At 43.0% G+C, this 9,816-nt stretch overlaps 1 protein-coding gene across 2 annotated transcripts in view; it reads left to right on the top strand.

The window, feature by feature from the left end:
- Positions 1–714: 714 nt before the first annotated feature.
- Positions 715–9,816, top strand: part of znf609b (zinc finger protein 609b) — a 60,112-nt gene continuing 51,010 nt past the window's right edge. For both annotated transcript variants that reach the window (XM_072660591.1, XM_072660592.1), the window contains exon 1: positions 715–921. The gene's annotated coding sequence lies outside the window, so the exon portion shown is untranslated. The remainder of the gene's footprint in view (positions 922–9,816) is intronic.

The raw sequence follows: 9,816 nt of genomic DNA, 5'->3' as shown, positions 1-9,816 counted from the left end.
TAAAAATACCAAAAAACTAACAAAAAAAACCCTGGCAAGGGATTAGCTCTGATATCCTGATATATGATCGGTGATAGACAAAAACCCATTTCGGAAAAGTGTGGGATCTGTAATAACCGTCCCCTAAACATTATCCTTTTAGACTTTTCCCAAAATCCAGCATCAGCCGAGCCTCTGAAACACCTCTAGGAGGAGAGCCTGATATCCTACATGGCAGAAAAGCTGAATAGGGGTCTTCCCAATAGTCAGAATGGCAGTCTGAGGGGTATGTGCTGGAACAAGCCCAGGGTTGCAGGAGGGGGAGGAAGCGGAGTGGAGTCCAGGGTCCGCCTCTTACTGCTCGCCCTCCTCCTCCTCCTCCGATCCACACGGATTCTGCTCCTGGATTTCATGGCGCTTCACGCCGCCGTTTAGCTACATTGTATCCCCACAGCGCTGAAAGGGACGGAGGAGCCGAGCAGAGCCGAGCAGAGCCGAGCAGACTAGACCAGATCCTCCACAAGAGACTGAAAGGAGACTATATTCACATCCACAGATCCGCTCCCAATTCTCCGAGAAGACAAAGAAAAGCGGCCGCGATGTTGGATCTATCTTCCCGCCGGAGCCGCGGAGAGGGAGCGGGTGATTATCCAGCGTGAGGAGGAGGTGGTGGTGGTGGTGGTGGAGGAGGTGGAGGAGGTGGAGGAGGTTCGAGCTGCCATGCAGGTTTCAGCCAGCGTTTCCATTTTTGAACGGGATCCTGGAGTGTGATGGCTGCAGTCCAGCGAATTGCTGGCCTTCCCTTTCTGTAGTTGCTGGATGTCTTGGGAGTATCGTGTGGCTCGTGTTTTTGGGGGGATTTTGATTTTGCAAATCGGTTCCTACCTTCATCTATGGAATGTATCTACATAAGTGCTGTCTGGATAGGAGTTTGCGAGTGGGGTGAGTAAAGTCCCAATTCTGTGCCCTCCTGCGAGTGTAGAGGGGGGGGGGTGTTTTTTATTTATTATTTTTATTATTTCTTTCTTTTTTCCTTTTCCTTTCCCTTCTCTTTTCCCTTTGGCATGCCAGTTATCTTCATTTGTGGAGCTTTTAGGAGATAACGAGAGCTTATAGCACTGCTACCCTATAGCACCAGCGCTAAGCTACAGATTTACTGCTAGCTACCCCCTGCCTGCCTGCCTGCCTGCCTGCCTGCTCCCCTGCCTGCTCCCCTGCCTGCTCGCTCGCCTGGCTTCGGCTTTAGCTTTAGCTTAGCACAGCTCACCGTGTCTGCTCGGTACAATTGCTCACACATGTTAGTTTAGGGAGCTGGCGCTACGTTCAGCTCTTAGTCCGACACCAGTCCTGCTTGTTTACGGCGTTTTTTAAAGTTGCACGTTTTTATAACGAGCTCAGTTTTCATTAATTGAGACTCCACTAGCTGCAGTAGTCGAATAACTTCACCGTGAAGTTTGTTTTCTTTAGGATTTTAACGTGTTTTCTGTGTGTGTGTGTGTGTGTGTGTGTGTGTGTGTGTGTGAGCAGTTAGCCGGTAGCATTTAGACCCCTGCTACAACAATAATGGGCAACTCAGCTAGCTAGCTAGCCGGCTAGCACTGTAGCTTAAGCTAGCTAGCTAGCATCAGACTGGCTGAGTTTGGGGGCAACTTTTTTTGTTTATGCTTGATTATTCGTATTGTTTTGATTATTTTTGGGGATAAAAAAACGTTTGCAAACAAGTTTAACGTAGTTTGAGGTCGCTAGCTAGATATGTGTGTAGGTTAGTTAGCTAGCGAAGTCAAACGGACGAGCAAACTGTCAAATATATCTAAGCAAACATGGTTAGTTAGCTATCTAGCTATCTAACTATCTATCTATCTAACTAGCTATCTAACTATCTATCTAACTATCTAACTAGCTATCTATCTAACTATCTATCTAACTAGCTATCTATCTAACTATCTATCTAACTAGCTATCTATCTATCTATCTAACTAGCTATCTATCTATCTATCTAACTAGCTATCTATCTATCTATCTAACTAGCTATCTATCTATCTAACTAGCTATCTATCTATCTAACTATCTATCTATCTATCTATCTATCTATCTATCTATCTAACTAGCTATCTATCTATCTATCTATCTAACTATCTATCTATCTATCTATCTATCTAACTATCTATCTAACTAGCTATCTAACTATCTATCTATCTATCTATCTATCTATCTATCTAACTAGCTATCTATCTATCTATCTATCTATCTAACTATCTATCTATCTATCTATCTAACTAGCTATCTAACTAGCTTTCTAACAAAAAGGCTGACCACAAATCACCATAGTTAAGCCTGGTAAGAGAGCACTAACCCACTCCTTACAGTTATAGTTGTACTAGGGGTTAGTCTACAGCTAGTGCTGTTTGTTAGCTAGCTAGTATAGCAAGATAAGCTAGATGACCTGGCTAGTTTGTGTGCCAAGCTTTTTTTATTATTATTATTATTATTAATAATCATTTATAATAATAATAATTAATATTTTTCAGTCCTTTCTGAATGTAAAAGCTTACAATCTGCCCATAAGACAACCTCCTTAAGCTGCAAACAGCAGTGATTTACTCCCCCGGATCGAGATCGCGATTAGTGCCTCTGTGGTTAATCAGTGCTGCTGTCCATGTGCTGCTGTGCTGCCCCTGCTCTCCCAGGCTGGCCTAATCCATGTGTAGTACTGTGCTGTGTCTTTGGTGGAGATTTCCCTCAGCTCGGACGGTTGTCGGATGCTGTGGTTTGTGTTGTAAAATCTTCAGGAATCACGAATACCTAATCTTCTCCGACTCTCGGTTTATTGCCTTTGTCGTTAGTAATCATCTTGGGCACCTTACTAGCCAAGCTAGGTAACATCAGCCTGGATACTGGAGTTCGGGGACGAATTTGTACTGGTAATAATTTAGATCTGACTTCACATCAGTGTGAGATTTTGCGATCTGTATAAGTTAGTTAGCTACGTAAGTGAGCAAACTGTCTAAGTTAATGGTGACGGTGCTCGGCTAGTTTACGTAGTAAGCAGTTATGGTTTATTGGTTGTTATTAGGTGGCTACTCAACGTCTTATTCGTTACTTACGTTGGTTGTCCAACGTCTCCACAAAGTGTGGAGTTAACCCCTTAAACCCTTTAAAGCCTGCATGTAAGCCCACGCTTCATTACTGTCATAATTTGTCATGTTTATAGGTCCTAAAATAGAACCCTGTGGGACACCACGAAATCTGTTGGGCTAAACAGCTAGATGGTCGTTCTCGCTTTAGGATCAATAACGTAAACTATCTCCTAGGGCTTACGGGATTAAGCCTGATTAGCCAACCTGTTCATTACAGTTTTACTAGGGTTTAATCTCCGAGTTGCAGTTTCCTCAATTTGGGGGCTAGTTTGATGAGCTGTATGGGACAGGGATGTGTGTTGGGATAGTTGGCATAGTGTGAAGTGACCTGGCTAGAAATAAAAAGTTTTTTCTTTTTATTTTGTTAAGAATCTTTTAAAGTTTTATTTTCAGAATTACAAGAACCATTAGCCTGTAAAGCAAATTTTTTGAAAGCGTAATTAGTGCCTCTGTGGTTAATCTGTGCAGTTGTCCATATGCTGCTGTGTTGTCCCTGCTCACCCAGGGTAGTCTAATCCATGTTTATTGTGTGGCAGCTTTAGCGGTAGACTTCTGGAGGATTCTCTGGGTCGATTTTCCAAGCCCAGACAGTTGGATGGTGCAGTGGTTTGTAAGATCTTCAGGAACTGGAAAGACTTGTGTTTTCTGACATTTAGGTTTTTGGCCTTGTCAGTATTAATCATTGTGGGCATCTTACAAAAGTACATTTCTTCACTGTCACGCAAAAACCTTGGATCTTTACAGGGGCAACTTTGCAGGATCTCAACTTTCAGTGGAAGTTAGTGGGAGAATTTATTCAGTCATTTTGGAGCATTTCTATTGATCTACTTCTCATTAAAATGCTGGCACAATGTAACGAACAGCAGCCAGATTCACATTATGCCTAAAAGTAAAGACGAATGGCTATACAAGGTTTTCGCGCAATGATATGCTACTGAGGCAGACAAACAGCAGCCTGATATTTTCCTGCCTTTGTTTAAAGTTCAGGGAGGGAATGTCTGTCTAAAGGACTCTGACTTTATCAGCTCACTACCCGAGACAGCAGAACACTTCCAGCGAAGAGGCAACTCCTGAGATAACCGCTGAGATTCACACAGGATTCGGGTTTGGATTTGGTGAGTTTCAGACAGGAAATTGGGCCGTTGCTTGTGAGAGTTTACTTGATGGGTCTTCCACTCCGGGCCTCTGTGTAGACTGGAGCGAGGATGTTGACACATGTTAATATTTCCAGTGAGCTCTGGTTAATTCTAGAGACAACACTGTTGTCGTGTAGCTGTCCTTCACAAGTTCTGCTCCACTTCACTGATGTACAGTGCTTCTAACGCTGTTAACGCTGTGGATGTGGATGGGAGTGAACAGGCCTTGGTCTTCTTTCATGTAGTCATATAGTGAGTCAGGGAGATAACAAGGCCACAGTCTCCTTATGTTCAGCATTTTCTGCCATGACTTTCCTGCTGAAGGTTATGTTGGACACGAATGTAGCTGGAGACGGGGTCCGGTAGGGACGCACAATGACGCTGGAATCATGTTCATGTTGGCCGATAATTGCTTTTAAGAAATATATGGTCATTGGACTTAAACTGGAGGTGGGGAATATGAGGAGATTTGATTATTATATTATATATGAGTGATTATTATTTTAGAAGACGTTTTTGCTATTGAGACAAATGTGGTTTTTAGTGTGGATATCAACAGTCAGGACTCAGAACACTAATCAAATGTGTTTCATTACAAAGAGCATAATTTATGGTTATTAGTAATATTAGGATGTTAGTAGTAGTTTGTAACTCTACAGTGACCAACACAAGCAATGCCAATCAACATGATCATATTGCCAGATTCTGGCAGTAGGGGTTTGTGGGTTAATTATAATATCCAGCATTGTGTGTTATACCCCAAATACCTTGCATCTCTATTTTGCCAAATTTGTTGGCAAAATAATTCAAATCTGACAGTTGTTCTTCATGTCTGTCCACATTTTGTGATGAATGGACCAATAAAAATGCTCCAAATTTAATGGGAATAAAATCACCACATTTTAAAGTTAGTTTAAAGTTTTCCTGTTAGTTTCCTGCAATTTTGGAGTTTGTTGACAGTCCAGTGTTGCCTGAACATTTTAGATCAAGCTTAAAATATTGATCCGGTCTAAGCATCTGTTTAAATACAAGAACTCATGATTTCTTAATGCTTTTACATATTTTTACATATTGGAAAATATTGTTTGTCAGTGTTGGGCTGCAGTTCCTCTGCCAAGGCATCTATTCTCACAATACTTTGTACCGTTGGGGGTTAGGCTGGATAGGTGGTGTACCGATGTCCTGTGAATGAAGAGCTTGAGTTTTTGGCAGTTTGTCCAGCTCATATATTTTCAGTCATGTCCAAGAAGTCATAACTTGCTGACCCCATAAACATCAGCTGTCCGTTACGCTCTGTCTGTATTTCTTGATGAGCGTAACAGTAGAAATGGTCCAGAATTACTTTAACAGGCTTTAACTGTACGTTTCCTTCGTGTTCCCCATAGGTCTGAAACAAAGCAATGGGGGAGGTTACCTAAATATATGGTTGGCTTAAGTCATCGGATATTCAAATAAGACATTCGTTTGGTGAACGTTAAACCTTTCGTTGTTGTTGTCGTTTTAGATATGAAGCAGCTTCTGGACAAAAGGGTTTTTGAGAGTGGTGCTTCGCATCAGTGAAACTGTGTGCCCTTATGTTTAGAACCGTATACAATATTGTCTCTTTGTATTTGTTAAAATGGGACATGTTAAAAAAAAGACATGGCTTGCTATCAGTACAGACTAGGTGTGGGCTACCACTTGTTTACTATTACACAATAGCTGCAGTAGACCCACTAATTGAGATTGATCCTTGTAGCTCAGGTCACTGGTGGAGGTCCTGATAAAGCCTTCATATATAGCCTTTAAACTTGCTGAAAACGCTCCAAGCGTACTGATTCCAAGGACAAAGGCTAATCACACATTTGAGCAGCCAGGCTCAAAATCCTGGCTGTAGCGACCTAATCAAAATCCATAGAGTTTTATTCAGTTTACCTTCCACTCTACTGAAACGCAGAAAACCCTGCTCGGCCTGATCGTTAAGTGGAAGCATTTTAAGGCCTGATCAGTGCAGTGGTCGGGTTTCTGCCTTTTTGCATGCTATTTGCTTAGTATTGCACAAACTGCGGCCATAAATAAAATGCATTATCCTAATTGTGACGACCTCCTGATTAGTCAACTGCAGAGGCCAGCACTGTGGTGACCATTAAGCTATTATGTGATTAATTGCTTGCTGTTAAGCTGAGGTTGAAATAGCCCCTCATTTACACCTGGTTCTACGCTCTAAAAATAAAGCTGCTTCAAAGGCCATAGAAGAACCTTTTTTTTTTTAAGAGAATGTTAATGCATTCGAGGTCAGGTCCTGAGGCAAGTCTGAGCACACCGTACCACAGCCCGCTACCCCTGGAGGGTCTTTTACCGAATTTCCACAAGATCGTTCTATCAGAGCTATGGAGAGCTACCCAGAGTAGTGCAATCCAGCCAGTTATTGGCAAGACACTCGTGTTTCTGATATTGACTGTTGTATTGATTAGCTTAAATCTGCAAGTCGTTTGAATCTGAGCACGAGCATCTTCAGTGCATTGCCTCACATTTCAGCCTTCTTGACTGGTTTCCATGTTGTCCCGTTTTAACAAATTCCACCAACGACATGCAGTGTTTGAGATTGCAGTGAAAAGGGGCACGCAGTGTCACTGGCACAAAGCCTCACTCCTAGTCCATGAGGTGCCTCTCTGGCGTGGAAGGTTAGTGAGAAGTTTACTGATTGCTTGTCTTAGCTCAATGTTTTACTCAATGTTTTATTCAGATACCTGAATAAGTAACCTTGTGTTCCAGTGAGCTTGGATATGCATGTATTTTAATGCCCCCCCCCCCTTGTCTCAGACCTGTGGGAAACCCTGCAGTGCTGTATTTGTGATAAGATGTCCTCCTAGAATACCTCTAGTTTGCAGAAGAGTTTGCAGAAGCTACTCTACTTCTCTTTGCACTTTCCTGCCTGAACTAGGCTTTTGCTGTTTTATGAGATCATCCATTAAGCCCAGATTATATCATGCCGTGTTGTGTTCTTTCTTTTCTTTTTTTTTTCTTTTCCATTCAAAGGAGCTCTTCTGAATCCAGCTCTTACATCATGTGTCAGGGCTTGTACTCATAAAGCTTCTCAGGCTGGGTGTGCTGATCTAGGGCACTTATTTATGATGACCTTTATGGCACGAACAGATCCTTGATCAGAGCTCCTGCTCTGAAGCTTTGCGAAATCAAGCCCAGCTCTCGCTCCACGTGTGTGAAATGTCTTGAAAATACATAAATGTATGAGGGGCTTGCTTCTCTCCAGTGCGGCTCACCTGTCGATCGTTAAAATTGATCAGGCGTTAGGATTGTCACTGGTTGCGTAAGCAGTTTGTATGGGGGGGGGGAAACACTGAATCTGATGTACTCAATGTGTGACCAGCATTGGATGAAGGTTACCCATGTTCATGGGCTGTAAGACAGGGTTTCACAGGCAGCGTTGAGTTTAGCAACTAAGGGATACGTTGATATCCGTTGGGATATATTGGCAAATCCTCCAGTGTTTATACCAGTGACTGTAGAAAACATGGGCAACCATAGGTCCAGTTCCTCTGCTGTTCTTGCATGTTTTAATGACGAAACAACCCAGTTTCCATCTCATTTTCAAGAATCTGCTCTGGTACTGCACTGTTATCTCAATCAATGAAGGCGGTCTGAGACAAGCTTGATCTGGGAGAAGGTGGAGAGTCTACCAAATAATAGTTGGTGCAAATTTGACAGCATGGTGGACAGTTTTTGCCTTTATTACTATAGAAAGGAAATGCGTGGAACCACGTCGTCCACGTTTTCTACAGTCTTCCCTTTTTAATTCCTGATATTCAGGCTAATTATTGTGTATATAAACAGCAACAACCTGAGGCCTGGCTTGTTTAGGATGCAAAGCCACGTCAGATTTGAGCGCTCCGAAAAAGACACAAGCTATGGCTTTCTGTCGGTAGCTTTGTTTGGCCAATTATGTGGGCAGCGAATTGGCAGGCAGTAATCCAATAGCAATTGCACCATTGATCTCTGTCTTCCATCTCTGGCTGATTGTTTTTTCTTTCAGGTGCTCTGGCTCAGTGTGTTCCTGGCCTGTGGTGCTGTTGGCTGGGTCAGATATGTTGTGCCTACTTCCCTCTTCATTTTCAGTTTCTGTCCATCTTTTTATTTTTCTCCCCCATTTGCTTTCTATTGCTTTCGCTGACCCGGCTGTCTGTTGTGATCGCTTTACGTCAGCCGTGCACGACTGACAATTTCCCAGTCCTGCGTTGCAGCAACCTCTGGGAAATCAATGCGTTGATGCCTTTTTTTTTTTTTTTTTTTAGCAGGTTAGAACGTATTGCAGAAGCACCCGTTTTGAGAAGCGGTTTGATGTTAGCTGTGGCGGAATCAGAGTCAACCACACACACCTATGATCTCCTTTCACCTTGTGCGCTACCGGTAAACATTCATTAGTACCCTCGCTCTTTTACACTCAGGATTACCACCTTGGAGTGTAGGGCAACACTTCGCTAAATGCACCTAAATGATAGCTCCACAGTCTGTTCTTCTGTTAGAGAGTAAGAATCTGAAGCCTTTTCCCACCAGTTATCTGCTTTTCTCATTTGCTCCAGTGCCGCTCCAGTGCTGCTCCAGCCTCCTACCCAGTTTAGCGACCAGCGACAGCCCGCTTTGCTTTTCTCGAGTTCACGTCTTACTTTCCCAGCATGGTTCATGGCATTTCAGCAGGAAGCTCTAGGGATGCAGTAAGTGTCAGAGTCTGATAGCGGGCTTATAGAGTCTCGGTACATCACAGCACGGCTCCAGATGTTACAAACCGACTCTGACCTCCATCAACTGTTGTAGAAAGGCAGCTGCTTTTTTTTTTTTTTCTTTCTTTCTCTCCCCTCTCTCTCTCCCCTCTCTCTTTTTAAAAGCCCCATCCACTTTGAAGAGGTGACCATCTGTGAGTGATTAGATGACAGCTCCTCAGTGCAGTTCTTAGCTCTTAATGAATCGGTCAGAGATTTTATGTCTTGTTGTTGTTGTTGACCTGTTCTCCAGGAACTGCTGACACTGTGGGCGATGCAGGCCGGCGTCTCCATAGGGAGAAGGCTCTTCAGGCACCTCAGGAAGCATTACTGAGGTGGAAATCCTCAACGTACGGACGGACAGACGGACAAAATGCAATATTGTGCTTAGGTTGCTGCATAACCTTGCGTGCAGTTGCTGTGCTACAATATCTACACGGTTAAAGATTGGTCTACATTGGCCAGATTATGTCATATTTCTTTAAACATTAAAATCCTCATCTGGAACATCTGGTAGTGGTCCGAATGCTCACAGCGTGCGACACGAGATCCTACCGATTGTTTTGATTGCTAACACGGCTCAACCTTTTACGATATTAGCATTGCCATGAACGTCTAGCTCTAGTTACTGGGGGTGTTGCAGTCCAGCATATCGTATTACGTTATGTTAGCTTGTGATTACGGTGTTCGCTTAAGGCTAGAGCTTTGGATTGGATTACACTTTTCCCAAGTGTTGTACAGTTGTTGGTGGTGGTGGTGGTGTTTTTAAATAATAAGGCATATTTCTAGGCCGTCTTATTTGTACCTTGT

The sequence above is a fragment of the Salminus brasiliensis genome, chromosome 17 (assembly GCF_030463535.1).
Source record: "Salminus brasiliensis chromosome 17, fSalBra1.hap2, whole genome shotgun sequence".
Taxonomy (NCBI): Eukaryota; Metazoa; Chordata; class Actinopteri; order Characiformes; family Bryconidae; genus Salminus; species Salminus brasiliensis.
This window is presented reverse-complemented; position numbering and strand designations above follow the sequence as displayed.